This window comes from Delphinapterus leucas, chromosome 11 (genome assembly GCF_059928025.1).
Source record: "Delphinapterus leucas isolate spDelLeu-1000000601 "Yukka" chromosome 11, BTC_Dleu_Yukka2, whole genome shotgun sequence".
Lineage (NCBI taxonomy): Eukaryota > Metazoa > Chordata > Mammalia > Artiodactyla > Monodontidae > Delphinapterus > Delphinapterus leucas.
The window spans coordinates 72,496,495-72,522,468 of NC_143139.1; the positions used below are offsets into that span (position 1 = coordinate 72,496,495).

The following is a 25,974-nucleotide window of genomic DNA, read 5'->3' on the forward strand; positions in this document are numbered from 1 at the left end:
GTTACACTAATAAGCTTAACAATAATCCACAAACATCTGCAATCATAAAGTAAAAACTTCATTACCATTTCAATGCAGTTACTACAAATCCTCAGGTTAGCCAGTACACACCAGCTGTGTCTTGGTGCTTCACAACATAAAACAGCAAATCATTCCAAATTACCACTCTCTGTTAGTGACTCTTGCTCCCTGGCTCCCGTCCCAAACACTCCTGCTGTTCAGGTCTATTGTTTCTTCTCACTAGAAGCCTTTTATTTCCTGGGAAAGCTTGAAGGATTGTCTCCATGAAAAATTAGCCTAATCTAACTTCTGATTTCCCACTATATGTCCTTCTAATGTTCTGGGCATACTTAGCCCTCCTTCCCCTCTATCCACTGACATCTAATATACATTTCTAGGAAATGAATAGAATACATCACCTAAAGAATGAAATTGAAGGAGTTAACATAGTTTATGCTCTTTTGTGGTTTTGTAAAATGAACTAGTCCAAGATTCAGATAATGAGCTTTGGTCTCTCTATAGGAGCTGTGGAGTTGAGAAAACTCCCTCTCCATAATTCCTGCCATGGGCCTCTAAGTCATCAAATTCCATGTAAAATTACAGAGGACTTCCCTCTGAGAGTTTATGGCCTCAGAACAGCAGGTTAAAAACCAGATTGGTAGAAAATGAAGGATCATCTTTGAACTACATGTAACACATATGCCAGCTTATAGAAATTTTATACTGCTTACGACATCATACTTAACAGGCACTTTATTTTTATACCGCAAAATACTTATCTATTCTCTTTCATCTGGAGCTTTTTTTTTTTTTTTTTTTTTTGCGGTACGCGGGCCTCTCACTGTTGTCGTGGCCTCTCCCGTTGCGGAGCACAGGCTCCGGACGCGCAGGCTTAGCGGCCATGGCTCACGGGCCCAGCCACTCCGCGGCATGTGGGATCTTCCCAGACCGGGGCACAAACCCATGTCCCCTGCATCGGCAGGTGGACTCTCAACCACCGTGCCACCAGGGAAGCCCTGGAGCTTAAACTTTTTTTTGCAATCCTGAACACAACTGAAGAGAGGGAATGAGAGGGTATTTGGTCTTAGCCTTACTGGTGATATATAAAACTTCAGGAAAACATTGTCTTTTGGATTAACTCTTCCAGTACATAAACATACCTAAGAAATCTGTTTCTTCTAGGATATGGAAACCCAAGTCTATTAACTATTGAAAATAGGGGTCATTTAAATATTTTCTCTATTTATGATTTCTAATCAGATGCTAGAAAACACTGGGAGAATACTTTTCTTGCATTATCTTCTCTTTTGTTGTCATAACCTAGTATCTTGTATAGATGATCTCATTTTGTTTTTCTAGGGACTTGGGGATCTGTTTATAAGGCCTCTTCAGACCTTCATCTGGGAGCCTTTTATGGGGCAGGTGGATATCCTACTGGAGCCGTGAGCTGCCTTCAGAGACCATCTTTCCCTTGGAATATGGCAGCTGACTGAAAATGAGATTAACCCTAAAGGCATGTACCACAGATATTTTAACTCTTTGGTGATGTGCCTATTTTGACTCCAATAAGAGGACTGCTCTGCCTGCTAACACAGAGTGGAACTCTGCTGAGAAGAAATGAGGCAGCCATTCATGACACCGCACATCCTTTCCCAAGCAACCTGTTATACAAATGAAACATTTTTCGTACATGGCAAATTCACAAAGGCAGAAGGGAAGAGGTTAGAAGCGTCTGTCTGCATGGTTCCATTGTATGTAATAGGGAGAAAAACTGGTAATAAACATGGTAATGGGCTCATTTTCATAGATTGAGCTCATTAATCTTCTCTAGGGCTGCCTTTAAATCTTGACAAGAAATTTGCCACAAAGAAGTAGAGGCATCGTGATATGAAAAATGTAGTAAATGGAATGCCCTGAAAAGCTGATCCATCTTAAACGTCAAGCTAAGGGTAAGCTAACCTATTTCTTATTACTTCTATGTAATCTTCTCTTTGGTAGCTAGCACACGGTACTTGACATATTTTTCAAGATAGAAAAATAAAGTGACATCTGTTTATAGAGTTCACTGGCAGATCCACACATTGTGGGCTGTTTTGACATTTGGTTTCTAAAAATAGATTTAGGACAAATGTAGACATTCTTTGTCATGGTTAGAGTCATCACAGACTCTAGTAGCCTGCGTGAGCTACTCCTGACACCTGAACACCTATTTTTAGGAGGCCTCAAGGAGTGAGTTGTAGTCGCTGTGGAGATATCTGTGAGGCTCCCAGTAATTCTTAGATGATGGATTCCATTCTGAACATGAACTCTCACAAACAAGATTCAACTTAAAGGACAGAAAACATTTATTCTGACAGCACTACCTTGAACCTTGTTTCACCATTCCAAGATACTGTAATATAACACACCATTGCAAACTTACTAGACTCACATGTATGGTTTGTATAGACTGGGTTCAAAGTGCACCATTCTTCAAAGGGACTAGGAAAGTTACTGACTTTGAACACTAACAGTCAGGTGGCTGTGCATGTACCAGTGTCAGCATACGATAGGAGAGGTCAGATTCTGGGAGGCAGGACAACTCTGAACAGGGATTCAGTCACAATATTTGAGGCTCCAAATTGTTACAGCGTATGACACTGAGTACCTTGTGTAGACATAGACTAGAGATAGTAGGTAGCTGGATAACTTTTTCTGGGATATTTAGAATACTGAATTAAAAACTGGCAGCCCCTTAAAGGAGACAGAGACCTCAATCAAACTCTTCAACAGGATATATATATATATATATATATATATATATATATACACACACACACATATATATGTATATATACATGTATGTCTTTGTGTGTATATATATATATACACACAGTGTACAATATTTTTGTTTAGAAAATATCTGTGTATTTGAAATACATTAAATATCTTCATGCTCATGGAAATCATCTAGGAATAATACATAAATTAACCTACCAAATAAAATCCATATTAATTAGAAATATATGGTTTAATTCAGAGGACAGGATACTGTTAAACAGAAGGATAGTGTTAAACACTTAAGTAATTGAGGGCTCCCCTGGTGGCACAGTGGTTAAGAATCCACCTGCCAGTGCAGGGGATATGGGTTCGAGCCCTGGTCCGGGAAGATCCCACATGCCACAGAACAACTAAGCCTGTGCGCCACAACTACTGAGCCTGCACACCTAGAACCCGTGCTCTGCAACAAGAGAAGCCACTGCAATGAGAAGCCCGCACACCGCAATGAAGAGTAGCCCCCGCTCGCCGCAACTAGAGAAAGCCCACGTGCAGCAAGGAAGACCCAACACAGCCAAAAATAAATAAATAAAAGTAAATAAATTTTAAAAAAGTAACTGAGACAACAGAAGTCTTTATGAAGAAAATATTAAGCAAATAATGTTAATGTTTTTTTCCAAGATAGGATTAGATTCAAATTTCTTGTTTTCGTGGTAGCCTCTAACAAGACTGTCTATAGTTTGATAGTTTCTTCATCATTTTTTTCTATAGTTTGATACTTTACCCTTTTCTCTCTTCACATGTTATCTTGACTAATATCCTTGATGTTGGTGATAAATAAAGACCCTTTGAACATTTTCACTCTGTCTTCTCGATCAGTAGATTTCTTTATTGTGATCTCGTTTTCCAAAGGCCCTGTAAGTTGTCCTGTCATTAAAATGCCTTTTGATTTCTACAGATGACTTATTCTAATTTGAAAATCTTTCTCAACTTCTCAGAAATTCAAGGGTAGACTAAATTGGCAGTAATTGAAGAAAGAAAAATGTGTGGATATTAAACTCTGCTAAAGAAAATCTGGGAGTTAGGGGTGAAGGCAGAACTGGAAATGGGGCAGAGGAAGGGGATAATTCAAACCACTCTGATTAAATTTAGCGTATTGAAACATTTCAACAAAATGAGAATGATCATTCACGCCCTGAGGGAAAATTGCCATTCCATTCTGGATGGAATTCCTATTTTTGAGAACTGCAAATTTGCTAAAGTAGTAGATTCATCCAAAATTAGCTTGTAAAATGCTTGCAATAAGCAACATCTCCAAATCATGGTCAAATGGCATTTTGTACAGATATTTCATGATAAAATATCTTACATAGGTTAAAGTACAATTATGAAAATGTCTTCTAATTCTTCAGGGTTTTATTACCATGTTTTGCAAATTTAATATCATATACTGAGCTGATATAAGCTGAAAATAATATATTTCTAGGCCTGGCAAGGATATCCAGCTTCTGTACTTAAGAACCAAGGGAGGCTGTCCTTAAAAATGTGTGAGATTTTTCACCCTGTGAAACATTGCTAATGCCATGGTTGGTCACCAGCCTCATAACTTATCTCAGCAAGTCAAATGAGAACTATTTATTAAATGACAGTAGTGTGCAAAACCCTGTATGATAATGATTGAATGACACAATATTGGCTTAACAAAAAAGAAAACAATCCTAGTACAGTGGTGACAAAAGAAAGGGGTAACATTGATCTGCACCCTCTCTTTCAGATCCATTGGTGAAGCAAGGTACAAGTTTATAACACAGCCAGTTTGGTGTAGAGGTATAGTGAAAGCAAAGCTTGACCTTTTTCATGGGAACTGAATCCACAACCTTGTTCTCTCTAGTCTTATATTCTACTAGAATATAAGTACAATACAAATGAGTGGTGGTTTTAGAAATCATATTCAAATTTAAACCTTTGATAGAGAAATTAGTATAGTCCTCTCCCCCTCAACAATTATACCTAAGTGGCACACTATTCTTTCATTTGGCAGAATCTGTTGGAAAATTATTTGGGTTGTTTTGACATTTATACAGTTCAAGGTAAATCCCAAACAGGGTTATAAACCACAGGGATTTTCAAACCTACATAGCCCCCTAATCCTTTAAATAGCCCCAACGGGCCTTAGGCCCCCTTGAAGTCAGAATCCAATCTGAGTAATTTGAGAAGTTCTCACTCTGTTCCTGCCTTGAAGAAGATCCAAAAGCAGTGAGTCAGTTCCTCTGGTCTCTGTTGGGATTGAGTCTACTGAGGAAAGGTGCTTTCTAAACAACAATTAGAGCTCCAACAATAAAACTTTGGTTTGTTTTTGCTCCATGGATATGATGAATTTGGATGCTGTGATGGGTCATAAGGAGACAGTCTTTTTCCCTTCTCCTTGAATTGAGTTGGTCCTGATATATTTTGGTATTAGAATGTGGTAGAAGTGATATTGTGTAATGATACCTCTTGGAATCCTGTAAGAAGCCCAAGCAACATGGAGAGAGACCATGTGGAGGAGAACCCAGGTGCTCAGTCAACAGCCCCCAGCTGAGCTTCCAGAAGCATGTGAGTGAGCCACCTTGGATTCTAGCCCAGTCTGGCCTCTGGAGGAGTGCAGCCCCAGCTGACAGCATGTGGAGCAGAGGAACTGCCTAGCTGAGCCAGTTAACTCACAGTGTCTTTAGGGATAAAATGATGATTGCGGTTATTCTAAATACTAAATTTTGGAGTGCTTTGTTATGTATCGAAATCCATACAGACACGAATACTCTCTCCAAGTTTGCTCTGAGTCCAATGGCACTTATTTGTAAGATGGCTAGTTGGGGGATATCTATATTTTTAAAATAATTTTTTCTTAAATGCAATTGTTTAGAGTGGATAAAAATCAAAGTTGGGCCCATGGTGGAAAAAACTCCATGCATACTTAAGTCACTGGAAAAGGGGTGAAGCCAAATGTTACGAAGACAATGAGTGGTGCTGGGGGAGAGGTGTCTGTGTGGGGGAGAGCTGCACCAGTAACATCTGGTCACTGTAATGGATGGTACACCCTAGGCGATGTTCTTGGACTTCAAAATTCTGCCCAGAGTTTTTGAGTTGTCTTCATTGTTTTATTATTTTCATATTGAATTAGAAGCTCTGTTACATAAATATAATTTTCTTCAGCATCTGCCGATTTTTTTGGACCATAAAATTTAGCAGGAAATTAAAAGCATGAAGATTTGCATGGCATAATGCTGAGTTATGCAAGTTTGAAATAAAACTTTATCTAATTCTATCACAGAAATCTGTGTTTTAGAAGCATAAGGCCTGACAAACTCACATTACTCACATTCACATTTGTGAATGCCACCTCACTCTCCTCCCAAGATGATTCTGTTGCTTACCAGTTTGATGGGCCAGTAGAAAATGCAGTTGCCAAGAGCCTGGGTTAGGTGCCAGCTGCTTTTGGGCTCCTTTGATTTCCATGTCCCTTCTGGAGAGGACAGGTTGCCAAGGAAGTAGCAGGAGTCAGAATTGAGTCAAGGTCAGGAGACAACAGACATGGCATCAGCCCTAGTGGAAATGAGCAGAGTTCACCATGAGATGTAGGCATTAGGAACAGGGCCAAGAATTTGACCAGAACCATTCAGTCTGGTATTGAATTTTAGGGCCCTGAGTTTTCTATTTATCCTATGATGAAGCAGTTAAATTCTGGGAGAAGAAACAGGCTAGAAATTTTATGAGGCTATTTTTGTGCCTACTTGGAAGTAAGAGTAAAAGGCCGGATCTCAATTAAGGGTGCTGGCCTTTGGTGCAGGGCATTGAGCCAAGAGTACTGATGCTAAAGTACTAGGTGAATAAAAAAGGTAATAAAGGGAGGTGTGAGGTGTCAGGCCAAAGAAAGCAGGTAGAGAGCAAGAATGCAACCAGTCATGAAGGGATATCAATAGAGAGACAGAGAGTTCAGGTTTGGGAAGCAGAGCTTAGAAAGATTCCTGGATGCAAACTGATACAAATGGTGGGAGATTTTAAAATGTTATCTGTAGTCAAACCATGTGGGAATGCAGGGAACAACAATAAGCATCGGAAAGATCACTGCATTAAGAATCAAAAGGCCTGTAATGTAAACCTAGTTTAGAAGCTAACTAGCTGAGTGACCTTTAGTAAGTCATTTTGTACCAAGAAATCTATGGCAAAATGAGAGGACTGGTACCATCAAGTAGTTGTAAAACAACTGACTTTGATTATCCACTTACTACTAGAATTCGTGCTGTGCTCCACAGGGACGAGCTTCTGACATGAGCAGGCTATAGATTATGTATTAAAATTCTAAAGAGTCCCATCTTTGTTGTCATTGGAATTTTCCTATATCTAAAATCCCATTTAGCTGTGACACTGTACGCTTATTATTTCTAGTCTTGAACTTAGAAGTCTGCGTTTATTTTCATGGTTGAATTGGCTGTCAACCTTCAGTCTATAGGAAACTGTTAGGAAACCAGCAATCTGTGGTTACCGACATTAGAAATGTGGGAACAACTCTTGTTCTCCCTCTGGACTAAGATTCTTAAGTCTGGGGAAGAACCTGGGCATAGAGTCCGTGAACCATCCTTTAAGAACCAAAATGAGGGAGGGCTGCCATGAGTGTGGGCCAGAGGTGTGGGGTCTACTGAGACCGGGGGATCAGAGTGTACCTCAACTCTGTCTCTTGACACTCAGTGAACGGACTTGCTTGAGGGTGAAGGACTGTGGATCTTTTGCTAAAAGGCAAAAACATCTGTAGGACAGAGGCCCTGATACTCAGAGCTCTTTAGTAGTTCCCTGAGACAGACAGGTAACACAGGGGGCAACTGTTTTATATAGACTAAGAAATATATTGTCTATGTGTTGGCCATCATTTGTCTTCTGAGAGGCAAAAAGTATTCTACTTTTCTCTCCCTAATTCTGCTTGAGGGTGTTCTGGAATGTGTATCATAATGAAATAGTGGAGTCCCAGTTTCTTCTTCTTCTTTTTTTTTAATTAAAAAATTTTTATTTAATTAATTAATTTAGTTTTGGCTGCATTGGGGCTTCGCTGCTGCGCGTGGGCTTTCTCTAGTTGTGGCGAGCGGGGGCTACTCTTCGTTGAGGTGCGTGGGCTTCTCACTGTGTTGGCTTCTCTTGTTGTGGAGCATGGGCTCTAGGCATGCAGGCTTCAGTAGCTGTGGCTTGTGGGCTCTAGAGCGCAGGCTCAGTAGTTGTGGCGCTCGGGCTTAGCTGCTCCATGGCATGTGGGATCTTCCCCAACCAGGGATAGAACCCTTGTCCCCTGCGTTGGCAGATGGATTCTTAACCACTGCGCCACGAGGGAAGCCCCCCAGTTTCCTCTTTTTCCTCATTTATGGAGAGGATGGAAAAATAGGCCCTGGACACAGACTAAACTTTGCTTTTACAGTTAACAACTATACCGTCAGTTTTATCAATGTTATACTTCTAACTAAATCACTAAGGATCATCCCAATCATCACCACCATGATTGCAATTCCCATTAAAGGTGCTTACTCCATACCAGGCACTGTACCAAGTACCAGCTAGTGTAACTCATTGAATACGCCCAAGAATGCGATGCAGTTGGTGTTACAGTCCCTATTCCCATATATGAGGATTCTTTCAGCGAACAGGAAAATGCAAAATATTCAACAACCAGTCCCACCAGGTAAGTGACAGACCTGAAGTGGTGCACAGATATCCTAGTGTTAACAGGTTGAAAATTAGCCCTCATCTTCCCTGCTACTCTCTTCCTGGTTAAGATAAAAATTCTTTCTTTGAGTCTCAGTTTAAGTATTACTTCTTCAAAAGGTGCCTGCCCACTAAGGGCCTGGCTAGTGTTCTCTCTGCTATGTCCTCATAACACTGTCCGCATGAGTGAAGCCCATCATATCCCTAATAGCTTAGAGTCTCTCATCATCGCCAGAGCAGTGTTCTTCTAATCACATTTCTCATCCTATCTCTCCTTGTAAAAGGGATAAACAGATGTATTCTTGGGGGAAGGGGTCTCTCAGTTATCACTGAGATTAAATTTTGTATTTTTGTTATGATTATAACCATACATACACACATACATATATATATATATTTTTTTTTCAATTATGTTGGCACCAAATAGTGGCTATTGAATTGTCATGGGTTAATGATAGTAGAACAGAAGTGATCCCAACTTGCAAATTCCAATATTTGTGCCAAGTAATGATCAAATAGTTTCAGGTATGCCACCTAAACAAAGACTTATAGGTGTTCATATAGAGAACATATGTAGGAAATAGTACACTTTTTATGGTACTGGAACACACTTGAGTCACTACTGGTTTCAAAAAAACAACATTTAGGATACTCGATGATGCTAATTTGAATTTTACTGGTGTTGAAGTTCTGCTTGCAGCTATGTTGTGATTTTGCTATATTTTTGTAAATGCATGACCTAAATGCATAATGTATTCATATTTAGTTTTATATTTATATATATTTTTATGTAACATTGTAATATAATTAATTTAAATCAACACTAGGTGTCTGGGAGGATTTGTTTTTGCCCATAAAAAGGAGACCTTTATGTTTACCAAGTCTGAGAAACACTGGATGAGAGAGTAATTTCCACGAAGTCAGGATGTGTGTTTCTCTTGTGCACAGCTTTATTTCTCCATCTAGAGTCTGCCCACTGCTAAAAACATAGTATGTTCTTAATAAATACTTGGTGAATAAACAGGATGCTAGATATTTCATCTTACTGATGGATTCTTTCTTTTCCTCATCTGTGCTCCTGTATGAGTTCCATTCTCTGGGCTTTACAAGGAATAAGCATTGGCTTATCTGACTTTCTCTTCCTGCTAACTTAATGCTGTGCGCTGTATTTTATGTTTCTGACTGTACCCTTGGTAATCCCCACACTGCTGTCAGTCTTTATCTGTCAGTCTCGCAGACCCCCTCACAGAAAAGGGACACATTGCTTTATAAAATGAGTGATCATCAGTCTCCTTTTCATACCAAAAATGGAAACTTTCAAGAGCATACCTTTGCATTAACGTACTTAGAACATTACAGTTTATGAAAACAAAATGTAGTAACACAGGAGATTTCTTTGACACTAAGTCACTGAAACCCCAAAGTAAGAGATAAAATAGGCTTACTGTCTTTTAAATGTATTAACAGTGAGACACATATCAAAAATATTTTACCAGGAAACAAAATATTAGGATAGACATAATAAAAAATGTTTTTAAATGAAAAATGTTTTCTTCTCCACTAAATTGCTAAAATAATCTGCATTGAAATAATCAGGTATCTTGTGTCTAGAGATAAAAGAATGTAGAGACAGTTCAGTGAACTTGGATTAAATATTGCTTTACCACTTATTTCTAGACACTGAGTTTCCCTGAGTCCCTTTAATTTTCACAGGGCTGTTGTGAGATAATTCATACGTGGAAGGTTTACTCTTATTGGAAAAGACTATATTTATTATAAATGTTTTGAAAATAACTGGTTAAAGTCATTTGATTAGCCAGCTGGTAACCAGACCTGCTACTAACTGGTTCCTTTAAAACTAACTATTTAAATTACTCTCCTACCACCTTCAAATGGATTTAGAAATTATACCCAGCCTGCATGAATGTCACAGAGGTGGCCAGAAGGTGAAGGGCATTATGGTGCCCATTTCATTGGGCTTTAGCATTTAGTTGGAGTATGGCATGTACAGTTGTGTCCTTGTCTATTTGGCAACCATTAAAATTGTTTTGGAGTTAATATTATTGTATGACATTACCTGATTATGAAGATATTAAACATACAGATTAAAGTATCTGTGAAATAATGCAACAGAACATAATATCACATATAAGGATTTTTTTTTTTTTCTAAAATGTGTTATTTCTCCTTCTCTATGAATGAAGTCTGTGACAGATGGGAGATAATATGGGTCATCTGGTGGTAGGAGGCTGCCATTATGACAAACACCTGTTCTGGGGTGTTATCCTCCCCCTCCTCTTCATAATAGTAGAGAAATCAGTTCAAAGGAAATACTTCAAAAGAAAAAAATAACAAACAACAACTACAAAAGAAATTCAGAAACAATGGAACTCACCATTGCATTGTTATGCGGTTCTTCTTGTACTAGCTGAATCACAGCTGTGGGGCAATGAGACCAAGGGGATCGTCTGACAAGGGGGGAGTCAAAAGAATTGTGTTCTGGGTCACTCTGCCATTTACTACTGGAGATCTTAGGTAATCACCTAATTTCTCTATATCTCAGTGTTCTTAACTGTGCTTCAAAGGTTCACTGAGAAAATGTATATAAGTTTTATAAAGCAATGTACAAAACCATCAAAGTTAAAGAATTTTATTGAAGCAGGATTCCCTAGAATGTGTCCTATGCTGGTAATGTGTATTATGAAAATCAAAGAGAAATAGGATTGAGCATTTCTCAAACTTATTTTTCTAGGGAACTTTTTCATCTATTAAAATTCAGTATAATTGTGTTCATGGGACTTCCCTGGTGGCACAGTGGTTAAGATTCCACCTGCCAATGCAGGGGACATGGGTTTGATCCCTGGTCTGGGAACATCCCACATGCCGCAGAGCAACCAAGCCTGTGCACCACAACTACTAAGCCTGTGCTCTAGAGCCCGCAAGCCACAACTACTGTGCCCAAGTGCCACAACTACTGAAGCCCGCACGGCCTAGAGCCCGTGTGCTGCAACTACTGAAGCCCGCGCCTGGAGCCTATGCTCCACAACAAGAGAAGCCACTGCGATGAGAAGCCCGCAAACCACAACGAAGAGTAGCCCCTGCTTGCTGCAACTAGAGAAACCCTGTGCAGCAATGAAGACCCAACGCAGCTAAAAATGAATAAAATCAAATAAAAAATTCAGTATAATTGTGTTCAATGAGACCACATAACAAGATCACCTGAAAGGGCATGGCAGGGCTTGTATGGACCCTTTTCACATCGATTAAGGCAATATGGCTAGTGCAGAGGTTAGAGCAGGCAAGCCTCTTCTCTTTGTTTCTGGTATGTGCCTTAATTATAAACATCTGCTGCAAGCAGAGGCTTGTTTCTCAGAACTTTGGGTAAGGAAGTATTACCTGGGAGCTTGTTAAATACTCAGATGCCTAGATTCCAGCCTCAAAGATTCTGATTAAATAGATCTGAGGTAGGGGTCCAGGAATCTGCATTTTTACAGGGCATTCCAGATGATTCTGATGCAGAAGTTTTTGGACCAAATACTGAGAAACATGAATCTGTAGTTCTCATCTCTGGTTGCCCAATAGATTCATCCAGGGAGCTTGGACAATCTACTGATACTCCAGCATCATCCACACAGATTCTGATGTGATTGGTCCAGTGTAATGCCTGAGTATCACCAGGTGAATGGACTATTTAGTCAGGCTGAGAATCACAATCCAGGGGTGCTCAAACTGACAGGATGATATAAGGTTCACCTGGGCAGGCTTGACTAAATTACAGACTGGTAGGGCTGGCTCCTAGAGAGTCTGATTTAGAAGGTCAAGGTTAGGTCCAAGAATCCATGTTTTTAATTAGCCAGTGAGCTGATTCTCATCATTAGGCACATTTTGGATAAAAGTTATTAGATATCATGGCTAATTTTACCAGATGATTTTCTATCACAGTATAAAGTGGAACAGAGATTCCTGGGGTGCTAAGACCTGGGTTACGGAAGATTTGATAAGAAAGAAAGGAAGACTAGAGCATTGACAGGGAAGGCAAGCTTGCAAGCCTTGGATGGGGAAAATGTTTCAGTGGTTGGAAGGTATTAAGAGCCACAAAGGGAAGACAAAACAAGAATTAAGAGAAAGTCCTACACAGATTTTTCTATTCTGATATTTTTGCACAGCCTGGGTCCTAATGGGAAGAGTTTTGAATAATGTTGAATCTACAACATAATCAAACAGTTTTTAAAAGTATATATGATTTTTAAATTTTGAAAAAAATTTAAAATAAAACAGTTTAAAATACTGAGGTGTTCTGTGTAGTGCCTTTTTCCTGAGAATCCTTATTTTTTTTCAGGTTTTAAATGATTAACATTTATGGATGTGGGTTTAAGATAGAACTCTGTGGCTCTCTTTACTCCCTTTCAAGGTAGTGAGAATTAAAACTTATTTCTGTGTATGTGCACATCACATTGATTCTTTATCCATTTTCCAGGTTTTATTATAGTTTAAAACTTTTTAGGTTTTTAAACATATTAGGTCCAATAATCAGAGTGCCGTGTGCCTCTGAGCGTGTATAGTTCCAAAACCTTATGGAAATGCCCACAGACAGTTTCCATCTTGGTATATTTAGAATCAAGTATCTAATTTTCAGAAACATTTAACAAGATTGAAACTAAACACATTTGTTTATGGATATTTTAAGTACTCAGCATTCTCAGAGGAATTAATAGTTACATTTACTTGATATGGGATTGTTTATAATGAATTTTCAGAGTTTGCAGAGTAACAAAATGGGTGAAAAAATATCAAATGGTTAAATCAGTGATTCAGTTGTGAAGATGTTTCAAATTTTCACTTTTAGCTTTGAATGACTCCATTGATCTAGCCATTTAAATCTACTGCAGAAGTAGGAGAGTACCTCCAGTTTAAGCAGCCCTTCCCTGGCTTCTCCTTCCCATTACTCTTCACCCCCAGACTGCCAACATCTCCTCCCTTTTCCCTCACCTTCCTTTGGCGCCTAGGTTTATTCTCTGATCAGTGAGTGGCTAGAAATGATAAACAGTGTTGGCAAGAAAATGCTGTGCCAATTCCATCAGGAGATGTGCCTAATAAACAGAGCTGACAGCTAAGTAAATACTGGATGTTTTAATAAATGCTATGTGTTTAATGGCAAGTATTTACGGAGGATCCAGGGAGAAGGGACCATTGAATTGAGTGTTTTCAGTGGTAGAAGGATTCACCTACAAAAACTGTCTTGTTCCTGACCATGATTTTAGTCTTTGGAACTCAGACAGAGGCTTCCTCTTGGGCATTCTCTAGTCTTCATCCCTTCCCCGCTTCTAACTCTGCTGCCCCTCCTCCCCCGAAAAAGTGTGTTATCCAATCCCTCCAAAAGGGTTTGGATCAAAATGGGTGAATCTGTGATTCCCTGAAGTCACAGGCTCATTAGGAAAGGATCATCTCACAGATGGCCTCTGCAGGAGCCCTGAGTGCTATTTTCATAAGTTGTTTAGACCTAGTTCTATTTATATCAGTTATGTGGTCTGTGTAGTGTTTGGAAAACATTAGTGGAACCTGCCCGGCCCACCATTATTAGAAATGTGAAGGACTGGAAAAATTAGGCTATTTTTTAAAACTGTTTTTTCATTTCTAAGGATTCCCCATGTGAATAGTTTCCAATTTGGGGGTGGAGGAAAAGGAAAAATGTAGAAAGAAATTTTCCTGCCATATTTTTACCCAGTCTTTGGGACACTAATCATAATGTGGATCATGTAGCAGTAACACCCCCCAAAATTTCCAGGGTAAATGTCCTCAGTGTGTTTGCTTTTTTTGTTTAAGGATGGCAATGTTAGCTTAGGTATGCAGTTCAGGGCAAAAGCTCTTTTTAGAAAATACCAGATTCAGCCTTTATATTGGTTGATAGGAAATATGCTTGGAGATTCTGTTACTTCGGACAAAACAGCTGGCTACAGCTGTAGACTAATTTATATAGATATGACAGGTCCAGCTGAGAAACTGCCAAAGGTAATAGATTGAGGTTTGTTGAAAAATAAGGCAACAAGACACTGCAGGAAACATTCTCTGTTCACTGGATGACCTTGTTCAAGTCACTTTTTAGAGGACGCAGTGGTTTTCTCTCTGGTTACTGATCTTCCATTGCTATTGATAAATATCAATTAAGGTCCACAAATTCCTTCTTGACCTTTTACGCCCCTTTCTAATTTCTCTGTCTTTACTTATTTGTGTTACATCAATTATTTAAAGACATAAATCCTTAAGACTGAGAGGAGGCTTAGAGAATCTCTACTTTAATACTTGTACTTTAACAGAAGAGAAAACCAGGGCTAAGAATGTTCAGTGACTTGCCCAATGTCACAGAGTTAGTTTGTGGAAGGAGCAGGACTTCACCCTAAAATGGACCTTTGGCTCGTATAGAAAAGCCCTCCGCACACTGAGACGCTGCCACAGTCCAGCTCTGCATCCTCCAGCTCTGTGCTCACTCATGCCCTGCTGCCAGGGAGGCAGACACCAGGAAGAGCACACAGAGCAAACGTGAAAGGAGGGAGGAAGATGAGGAACAAGGAGATTGCTGTTTACCCAGCGGTAACAAGGGCTACCTTTTCTTATCAGCCTTAAAGAAAGAACAAAGGTTTCTTTCAGTGGAAGTTATTTATGGCACTTGGAAGGCTTTGCCAGTTAGAAGGGGATTTCAGAATTGAGTCTCCTTCCCCCTCCCCTGAATTCTAAAACTGGGTTCTATGTGTATGATATGTTAATTCACATGGCTCCAATATGGCTGTGGAGTTGATATAAAGGTGGGAATTTCAGGCCACTGAAGCAAAGGTACTAAGAGAAATTTAGATCACACACATAGGGTACACAGCTCTCTCCAGGGAATTTCTGCTAGAATGTAAGGTCCTTGGGAATAGTGGCTTTGTTTGCTGCTATATCCCCTGGGCTTAGAATAAGCCCCAGGTACACAGTTAATAAATATTTGTTGAGTGAATGAATTAAAGAAATGGCCTAGGGGTAAGGATCCTCATATATACATCCCTAAACAAACCCCAAACACACCCAGAACATGCACTTCTCCCCCACTGCACTCATTTTCCTCTTTCCCTCAACTACTCAGGCAATAATACGATGACAGCGATGATTAAGAGCATGCATTCTTTGGTCACTGAGATGCCTTCAGTTCTTCTGCAGTCATGCTTCTCTGCTTACATTTTAATTAAAAAAAATTATAATTCCTCTACAGTGGAATTGCAGTGACACCGAATGAAGCCCTGCCTTTCATCCATAAGGTCTTACATTCGATCCTCCACTGATGTTCTTTCCTGTGGATCACTGTTCCATGGTTTTCCTAGGAAGCTTATTTTCACTTCTATGTCCAAGAGAAAAATGGAGAAGTGATTGGCTTTCCATTTTAGTTTTGATTAAGAAATGAGTTAATGTTCTGGGGACGTATGATGTGAGTATGAAGTGCAGATAGCTCCTGGAGCAATTTTGAAAGTAGCCACCAGAAAACATGTTTGCTTCAGCTGACATTTAACAAAGTTCTAGTAAAATAAGAAAGAAACTTTACTTTCATTACTATCACATCAGCATTTGGGTTATTAATTGTGCATATATAGAGCAACACAAAGGTACTTTTCTACTGTGAATTAGAAATAACTTTAAACCTACAAGGACACAGACATTATAGGAATTGCCAGAAGCTAAGCAAGGGTATAAACACTTCTGATTAGTGGGCAAATGAGCTCAGCGATGGGGTGTAGTCCTGGGGTGAGCTGGCAAGCTTAGTTGACTTTCACAGTAGCACCTCTGCCGCTTTACCAGCCTTATTGAAAATGTAGCATTGGTACCCACAAGTATGTTACAGCATAAATCCTCCACTCTCTTTTGTAGGAGAGTCAGAAAAGCCATCTGAAGTGCCCTTTTGCAGAGTGTTCCTGGCACCAAGGCGCATGGAAACATGTTTTTAGATGCATGAGAAGTTGGGAGTCCTTTTCTAGATCAGTAGAAATAGAAATATAATGTGAGCCCAATATATAATTTAAAATTTTCTAATAGCCACATAAAAAAGTAAAAAGAAACACAGGAAATTCTTTTAATAATATATTTTATTTAATCTATGATATCCAAAATATTCTCAATATATTCTCATCATAAAAATTATTAATGAGATATTTTGCATTCCTTTTTTCATACTAAGTCTTAGAGATCTGGTGTGCATCTTACGCATACAGCAACATCTCATTTTGGACCAGCCACATTTCAAGTGCTCAATAGCACTTGTGGTCCATGGCTACCATACTGGACAGTGCAGGGCTAGATAGTCAAGGCTCAGTATGGCTGATGTAAAATATATAGCTCTTTGACATCAGTACGGAGTTATGATCTCTTTTATTCCACTTGAATTGCACAGCAACTCTGAGAATGGTTTTATAAGTGAAGAAACCAAGTTTAGAGACAGTAAGTGAATTTCCCCAAATCCTGGTGGGGACTTTTTCTTCAGTCATACTGCCTTCTAGTTACCCATGTCCAAGAGAACTGACACATCACCTTAGGGCCTCTTTGGCACGATAGGGGCTCTAGAGAATAAGTGACACTGATATTACTGACAGGTAAAGACCACCATTACATCTGTCAGTTGTTGGAAACTGTAACAAAGGGTAGGTATTAATTGTCAGTAGTCCATGATAACAAACAGTCCCAGTTAGAAAAAGTGGAATGTGGGTTCTGCAAGAGGAAGGAATAATCTGCCAGTGTTTGGGATATATAAGCCTGTGGAGAAAGAAACTGAAATGAACATAATTTCACTTATTTGTAGAGCATGTCAGCCACAAAATGACAGATATTGTGTTGGATACACAAATTATCCAGCGCTTACTGATGCTGATCAGTAAATAAATAGTCGGACATAAACTCAGTACATTTCATCACACAGGTATGAACTAGATTCCATGGAAGCACAGAGGAGAAAGTCCTTTGCTTAGAAAAAAGGAGTAGGTATTTGAATTGAATTACTAAGTGAACATGGTGGGGGGGGAGAAGGTTTTTTCAGGCAGAGAGAACAGCTAGTAATAATGAAGCTAACACTTATTCGGTGCTTATGTGTTCCAGGCATTGTTCTAAGCTCTTTACAAATATAATCTAATTTTATTCTCAAAGCAGTCCTATAAAAAATTTAATTCTAGGTGCAGCAGGAAACAACTGGGCAATTCTCAGTATGATCTCCTTTACAAAAAAAAAATAAAAAATCGGTCTGGTTGCTGTGTAGGGACTAGACTGAAAGTGGGCAAGAATGAAAACAAGGAGGCACGTTAGTGTGAGTTTCAATGGTCAAGGCAAGAGATGATGAGTTTTGGATAAGGAGTTTCCAGAAGAATGTCTAGATTTGCTTTTTTGAGCAGGAAAATCTGAAGTCAACAGAGCTACACTGCATAGCTTAATGTAAGGGGAAGGAAAAGTGGTGGGTAAATTTCAATATTGGCTGACCAAGGTACTTTAATAAATTAGGGGAAGAATCACGTAAATTCTTCTAAGATTTTGAGCTATCACCTGTGTCCTAGAAAAGGAGTCAAAAGAGAATACACTGTTCTTTGATGTTCCCTAAAGCCCATATGAGGAAAAGAATTAAAAAGAAAAACAAAAACATATACACACAAGGACCTACTGTACAGCACAGGGAACTCTATTCAATATTCTGTAATTACCTAAATGGGAAAGGAATTTGAAAAAGAATAGATATGTGTATACGTATAACTGAATCACTTTGCTGTACACCTGAAACTAACACAACATTGTAAACCAACAATACTCCAATATAAAATATAAATTAAAAAAAAGAAAGAAACCACAAAAAAGCACACACTAAATAAACCAAAAACACTTGGATTGTATTTTAAATGGCCACAATAAATCTGCTGCAGAAATAAAGTATGTAGTTTGGGTTACTGAAGCATTATATCTCCCAGTCATTTGTTAGCCTACAGCAGTCTTATTTCTGTCACCGTCATTGCACTGAGTTTCTGCAAAGAGGTGTATCAGTTTGGATGCTTCTTATTGAATGTGTCAGCAGATCCGATTTAAATGGGCTCATGAAATTGAAATGTTCAGAGGTAGATTAGCTTTAGGAAAGGCTTGATCTAGTGGACTATCAAGGTGACCAATGACCCAGCTTCTTTTCGGCTTTCTGTCTTGAGATGACCACCAGCAGCTCCCAAGGCCATTTGCTTTCTTGTTCACATCTGGAGCCTCCGTGTCCCAGAATTTCCAATAAAATCCTAAAAGTTCAATGAACCTTCTTTATGTGCCCATCTCTGAACCTATCATGGTAGCAGGAAGGTGCAGTCCTCTGGAATTAGATCTGAGGTCAACTCCACACGATTCATATGGCTGAGAATGGGTGAAACAAGGGATTGATTTCTCAGAGGAAATTTGGAATTCTCTTCCCAGAAGGTAGAAGAATAAAAACTGGGCAACAAACAGCAAGTGTCCACTAATCCAAATGATGTCTTTTTATCACCATCTTACTTTGTCTGTCTACAATATGTGAGCCCGTCTCCTCTTCTTTGAAAGAATCTCTTTCCTTGATTTAATCACACCCATCATGCCCATTCCTTGCTACCTCTATGACTGTTGTACTCATTCTTTAGAAGATTATCTGCTGTTTGCCTCTTAAATATTGATATTCCCCCAGGCTCTTTTCTTAGCCTTGCTATCCTACCCTCTCCCTGAGTGGGGAGACCTGACCCAAGACTCAAACATGACTGGTATGGAGATTCTTGATCTGGGTTCTGGAAACTCTTAAAGGATTCAAGTAAGACTTTAGGAGGTTAATTGTATGCACATATTGTGTATGCATATATACTGGGAAAAACTGATAGCTTTCATTAGTTTTTCAAAAATGGTTCATGAGCAGAAGTTTAAAAACCGCTTTTACTTTTGCCATTATCACCCTAAAGTACTGTCTCAGTTCAGACCTCTCTCCACAGCTCTAATTCTACCTTTCCTACTCTGTATCTCCTTCCCGATGTCCAGCAGGCATCTTAGTTCACATCAACACACACTTTTTATTAAAAAATGTTTTAAAGGTATGGGACAGTCACTTACTATTTTAGATTATTCAGGGCTAAGAAATGGTCCCTGCTGTCCAGTGGTTTTTAGTTAAGCAAATCATGTTGATTCACTTTAAACTCAATATTCACTTCCTTAAACCTCTTTTCTTGTACTCTCCGTATTAAGGACCACAATTGACCTTTCTGCTCAAATCTGGAAACCCAGGAGCCACTTAAGCACACTGACTCTAGTGGCGACAGTGGGAGATTAGTCTCTCTAGGTTATTCTGTAGATAGAATATTTCTATTTTACAATAAAATGTAAATTTATATCTGAAACAATCCTATTGTTTTGTAATACAAACCATATAAATAATGTTTGACAAAATATTTCCTGGTCAGTAGGAATAAACCAAAAAGAAGTGATTTTTAAGTGCTGCGGGGTGCGTATTCCACTAGAGGGTACATAAGAATTTTGTTGCAGGGGAGACAATGTGAGGTTTTTCTATTTATTAAAAAGGGATCATGGATTAAAAATGGAGAAATGCTCCCTTAGAATATCCCTCTACCCCTTAAAGCTCACGTGTAATCTAAAACTTGCCCTTCCTACATTCCAGATCTTTCTTGTTCATTGCTGCTGCTTGAGTCCTGGGTCCCTCTGCAGCATTATTTCCCTGGTCTGCTGTGCTATTTGCAAATAGCACTCTACCCTTTTTCTGGCATCCAATCTCACTCTTTTCCTTCCCCTCTCTCCACGCTACACAGGAATTCAGAAAGATCATTTTTTAAATTCAATTAATTAATTATTTATTTTTGGCTGTGTTGGGTCTTCGTTGTTGCGCCTGGGCTTTCTCTAGTTGAGGTGAGCAGGAGCTTCTCTTGTTGCGGAGCACGGGCTCTAGGCACGCGGGCTTCGGTAGCTGTTGCTCATGGGCTCTAGAGTGCAGGCTCAGTAGTTGTGGTGCATGGGCTTAGTTGCTCCGCAGCATGTGGGATCTTCCCTGACCAGGGCTCGAACCCACATCCCCTGCATTGGCAGGCAGATTCTTAACTACTGCGCCACCAGGGAAGTCCCAGAAAGATCATTTTAAACCAGAAATCTAATTTGATGTTATGCTGGTTACTCCAGCATAAAATCACTTAGTGGCTTCCCATTCTCTAGAGGAAAATATTCACATTCTTTAGCACATTGGATTACTCTATGAACCTCTTGTAAGCTGGCCTCTCCTCACCTTTCCAGCTTCATGCTCTCTCTTCTTTCCTTCCCCATTTAACATGTATTCTTGAACTTTTGAGGTGCTCTCTTCAAAGGCAGCCATGGCCTCCAAAACTTGTCTCCATTGTTTTGTCTCTACCTACAACAGCATTTCCTCCTTTTTCACATTATCAGTATGAAAAATCAAACACAACATAGTCCTTGCCAGTGGTGATCTAGCAGCAACACACTCACAGTAGAGAGAATATTATTATCAATTCCCTCATTCAAAGAGGTCCTCCCTGGGCACTCATCTTCCAACTATACAGATGTTTCCTTACTGTTTCTGATCTGCACAATGAACACAGGACATAGCATTTTTTTTCTTTCTTTAGAAACAAATTTCTGCATCCCAAAATTTGAAACGGAACTACAGAACATTATCATTTAACTGACATCAGACATTTTTCTCTTCTCATTAATCTTAAACTCTGAAGGATTTACTGAAGTCTCATATCCCTTGATCTGACACTTTAAGAGTTAGGAACAGCCACAAAGACTACAGCTGGGAGATAAGATGTAGATTAAAAGAACCATTAACTCACAATGGCATTAGAAAACCGTAAGTGTTGAATTCAATTTGGACGAGGTTCAAAGCACCAAGTAAAGTGGGCGGTAAAGGCTGTAAATAGCTTTTAGTGCCCTGAAACTCAACTTTTTCCCTTGGAGCAGCAACAGAGCAATCACATTGCTAAAAATTAGGTAATTTGTTAGCCACTCCCTCCTTCTTCATGAACCACTACATTTCTGCTGCTTTATTCATAAAGGCCATATGTCTAGCAGTTAGGAGTGCATCCTTGGAACTATATTGATAAACTTGAATTCCTGTATCTTCACCTCAGTGTAAGATCTCAGGCAGATCTTGAGCACGGGCTCAAGGCGTGTGGGCTTTAGTAGTTGTGGCACGCAGGCTCAGTAGTTGTGGCGCACGGGCTTAGTTGCTCCGTGGCATGTGGGATCTTCCTGGGCCAGGGCTTGAACCCATGTCCCCTGTACTGGCAGGTGGATTCTTAATCACTGTGCCACCAGGGAAGTCCTGCAAAATGTGAATTAAATTGGGTTTTATGAATGATTTTTTCTTATGCTGATCTCAGCTTTTGTTAGTACATGCATACCTCGTTCTGTTGCACTCCGCTTTATTGCACTTTGCAGACATTGCGTTTTTTACAAATTGGTTTGTGGCAACCTGCCTTGAGCAAGTCTATCAGTGCCATTTTACCAACAGCATTTGCCCACTTCGTGTCTCTGTGTCGCATTTTGGTTATTCTTGCAATATTTCAAACTTTTTCATTATTATTATATTTGTTATGATAATCTGTGATCAGTGATCTTTGATGTTATTATTGTAGTTGTTTTGGGGCATCACGAACTGCGCCCATATACAATGGCAAACTTAATCGATAAATGTGTGTTTCAAGTGCTCCACCAACCAGGCCATTTCTCATCTCTCTCCCTCTCTTCAGGCCTTCCTAACCCCTGAGACACAACAATAGTGAAATTAGGCCAATTAATAACCCTACAATGTCTTTGAAGGGTTCAAGTGAAAAGAAGAGTTGCACATCTCTCACTTTAAATCAAAAGTTAGAAATGATTAAACTTAGTGAGGATGGTATGTCAAAAGCAAGCTCAGACAGGCTGAAAGCTAGGCTTCTCGTACCAAAGAGTTAGCCAAGTTGTGAATGCAAAGAGAAAGTTCTTGAAGGAAATTAAAAGTGCTACTCCAGTGAACACATGAATGATAAAAAAGCAAAACAGCCTTATTGCTGATATGGAGAAAGTTTTAGTCGTCTGGATAGCAGAGCGAACTAGCCACAACATTCCCTTAAGCCAAAGCCTAATCCAGAGCAACACCCTAACTCTCTTCAGTTCTATGGAGGCTGAGAGAGGTAACAAGCTGAAGAGGAAAAGTTTGAAGCTAGCAGAGGTTGCTTCACGAGGTTTAAGGAAAGAAGCCAACTCCATAACATCAAAATGCAAGGTGAAGCAGCAAGTGCTGATGTAGAAGCTGCAGCAAGTTATCCAGAAAATCTAGCTAAGATCATTAATGAAGGTGGCTTCACTAAACAGCAGATTTTCAATGTAGACAAAATAACATTCTATTGATAGAAGCTACCATCTAGGGCTTTCACAGCTAGAGAGGAGAAGTCAATGACTGGCTTCAAAGCTTTAAAGTACAGACTGACTCTTTTGTTAGGGGCTAATATAGCTGGTGACTTTAAGTTGAAGCCAATGCTCATTTACCATTCCAAAAATCCTAAGGTCCTTAAGAATTATGCTAAATCTACTTTACCTGTATTCTATAAATGGAACAACAAAGCTTAGATGATAGCATAGCTGTTTACAACATGGTTGACTGAATATTTTAAGCTCACTGTTGAGACCTAGTACTCAGAAAATAAAGATTCCTTTCAAAATATTACTGCTCATTGACCATGCAGTTCATCACCCAAGAGCTCTCATGGAGATGCATAATGGGATTAACATTGTTTTCATGGCTGCTAACACAACATTCATTCTGCAGCTCATAGATCAAGCAGTAATTTCGACTTTCAAGTCTTATTATTTAAGAAATACATTTCATAAGGCTGTGGCTTCCATAGATAGTGATTCCTCCAATGGATCTGGGCAAAGTAAGTTGGAAACCTTCTTAAAAGGACTCAATATCTTTTCACCTATCCTGTTCTGTTCACCTATTACCAACCTATTATAGATGCCATTAAGAACATTTGTGATTCACAGGAAAGGCCAAATATCAACATTAACAGGAGTTTGGAAGAAGTTGATTCCAATCCTCATGGGTGACTTTGAGGGATTCAAGACTTCAGTGGAGGAAGGAACTGCAGATGTGGACATAGCAAGAGAACTAGAATTAGAAGTGAAGCCTGAAGATGTGACTGAATTGCTGCAACCTCGTGATAAAACTTTAACAGATGAGGAGTTGTTTCTTATGAATGAGCAAAGAAAATGGTTTCTTGAGATGGAACCTGCTCCTGGTGAATATGTGTGAAGATTGTTGAAATGACAACACAGAATTAAGAATATTGCTTAAACTTAGTTGATAAAGCAGCAGCAGCGTTTGAGAGGATAGATTCCAATTTTGAAAGATGATCTACTGTGGGTAAAATGTTATCAAACAGCACTGCATACTATAGAGAAATTGTGCATGTAAGGAAGTCTCATTCAATTCTGCAAACATCATTTATTATCGTATTTTAAGACGTTGTCACAGCTACCCTAACCTTCAACAACCTCCACCCTGATGATCAGCAGCCATCAACACTGAGGCAAGACCCTCCACCAGCAAAAAGATTATGACTCACTGAAGGCTCAGGTGATTGTTAGCATTTTTCAGCACTAAAGTATTTTTAAATTAAAGTATGTACATTGTTTTTTAGACATGATGCTATTGCACACTTAAGAGATTATAGTATAGTTTAAAAGTAACTTTTATAGGCACTGGGAAACCAAAAAATTCATGTAACTTGCTTTACTGTGATGTTTACTTTATTGCAATGGTCTGGAACTGAACCTGCAATATCTCTGAGGTATGCCTGTGTAAAACAGGGAGGGATTAGGTAGAATTCCAAGTAGAATGTAGAACAAGGTAGGAGCACAAGAATGAAAGTGTAAGTGGAGTGTAGGGTAATGTAAACTTAGCATGTTACAAACTGAACTCTACTTTTCCCTAAATCCTTCCTTCTTGCTAGGGAAAGACATCATCATTCATCTACTCACCTAAGGTGCAAACCTGGGAATTATCCTAGACACTTTCATTGAATATCTGCATCCAATCAGACACCTAACGATGATTCTACTCTGAAACTGCCTGGAAGTCAGTCCTTTTGTCTCTTTGCTCACAGCTATTGACCTAGGTCAGGCCCACATCAACTCTTGTCTACATATATTGTTTTTCTCTGCCACCAACACTCCTCAACTCTTACCCAGTCTCCCAAATGTTGGCAGCTGAGACTTTCCAAATAGAAATTGGATTATGTCACTTTCTTGAGGTCCTTAGTGACTCCCTGGGCTAGTAGGAACAACTCTTCAGCTAAAGGCCTCACCTGGTATGCCTCTTCCTTCCCCCTCCAGTTATTAAATCTATAATAAGCCATGATGATGAGTCATGCGTCACCACTCCCTCTGACTAGAATGTAGTCCCCATCCTTTCCACGGCTTCATTCACCACTCTCTCTTGATCAACAGTTTGTCTGACTATAGGATTCCACGTTGGACATTTCCCCCTTAAAACTTTGAAGGCACTGCTACAGAGTCTTCTCCCTTTTAGAGGTACAGTTGAGAAGTCTAATGCCATTTTGATTTCTGATTCTTTGTATATGACGTGATTTTTTTCTCTCCTCTCTTTCTGAAAGCTTTTAAGGTCTTTATCCCTAGTGATCCAAAGTGTTACAGTGATATATCCTTGTGTGGGTCGTTTTCATTCATTTTGCTGGAGATAAATGGTGGATGTTTTCAATCAAGACACTCATTTCCTTTAGATATGAGGAATTTTCTTTTATGATTTCTCTGCTAATTTCTTCCCCTCCATTTTCTTTCTTTCTTTTTTTTTTTAACATCTGTTTTGGAGTATAATTGCTTTACAGTGGTGTGTTAGTATCTGCTGTATAACAAAGTGAATCAGCTATACATATACATACATCCTCATATCTCCTCCCTCTTGCGTCTCCCTCCCACCCTCCCTTATCCCACCCCTCTAGGTGGACATAAAGCACCGAGCTGATCTCCCTGTGCTATGGGGCTGTTTACACTAGCTATCTATTTTACATTTGGTAGTATATGTAAGTCCATGCCACTGCCTCACTTAGTCCCAGCTTACCCTTCCGCCTCCCCATGTCCTCAAGTCCATTCTCTATGTCTGTGTCTTTTCTTCTGTCCTGCCCCTAGGTTCTACAGAAGAACCTTTTTTTTTTTTTTTTTTAGATTCCATATATATGTTAGCATATGGTATTTGTTTTTCTCCTTCTGACTTACTTCACTCTGTATGACAGTCTCTAGGTCCATCCACCTTTCTACAAATAACTCATTTTCATTTCTTTTTATGGCTGAGTAATATTCCATAGTATATAGGTGCCACAGCTTCTTTATCCATTCATTTGTCGATGGACACTTAGGTTGCTTCCATGTCCTGGGTATTGTAAATAGAGCTGCAGTGAACATTGCGGTACATGACTC

The 25,974-nt window shown here is 39.3% G+C and overlaps 1 long non-coding RNA gene across 1 annotated transcript in view; it reads left to right on the plus strand.

The window, feature by feature from the left end:
* LOC111163604 (uncharacterized) overlaps positions 1-13,125 on the plus strand; it is a 44,805-nt gene extending 31,680 nt beyond the window's left edge. Inside the window, exon 3 of the long non-coding RNA XR_002641802.2 lies at positions 1,360-13,125. This is a non-coding gene — a long non-coding RNA (uncharacterized LOC111163604). The remainder of the gene's footprint in view (positions 1-1,359) is intronic.
* Positions 13,126-25,974: the final 12,849 nt, after the last annotated feature.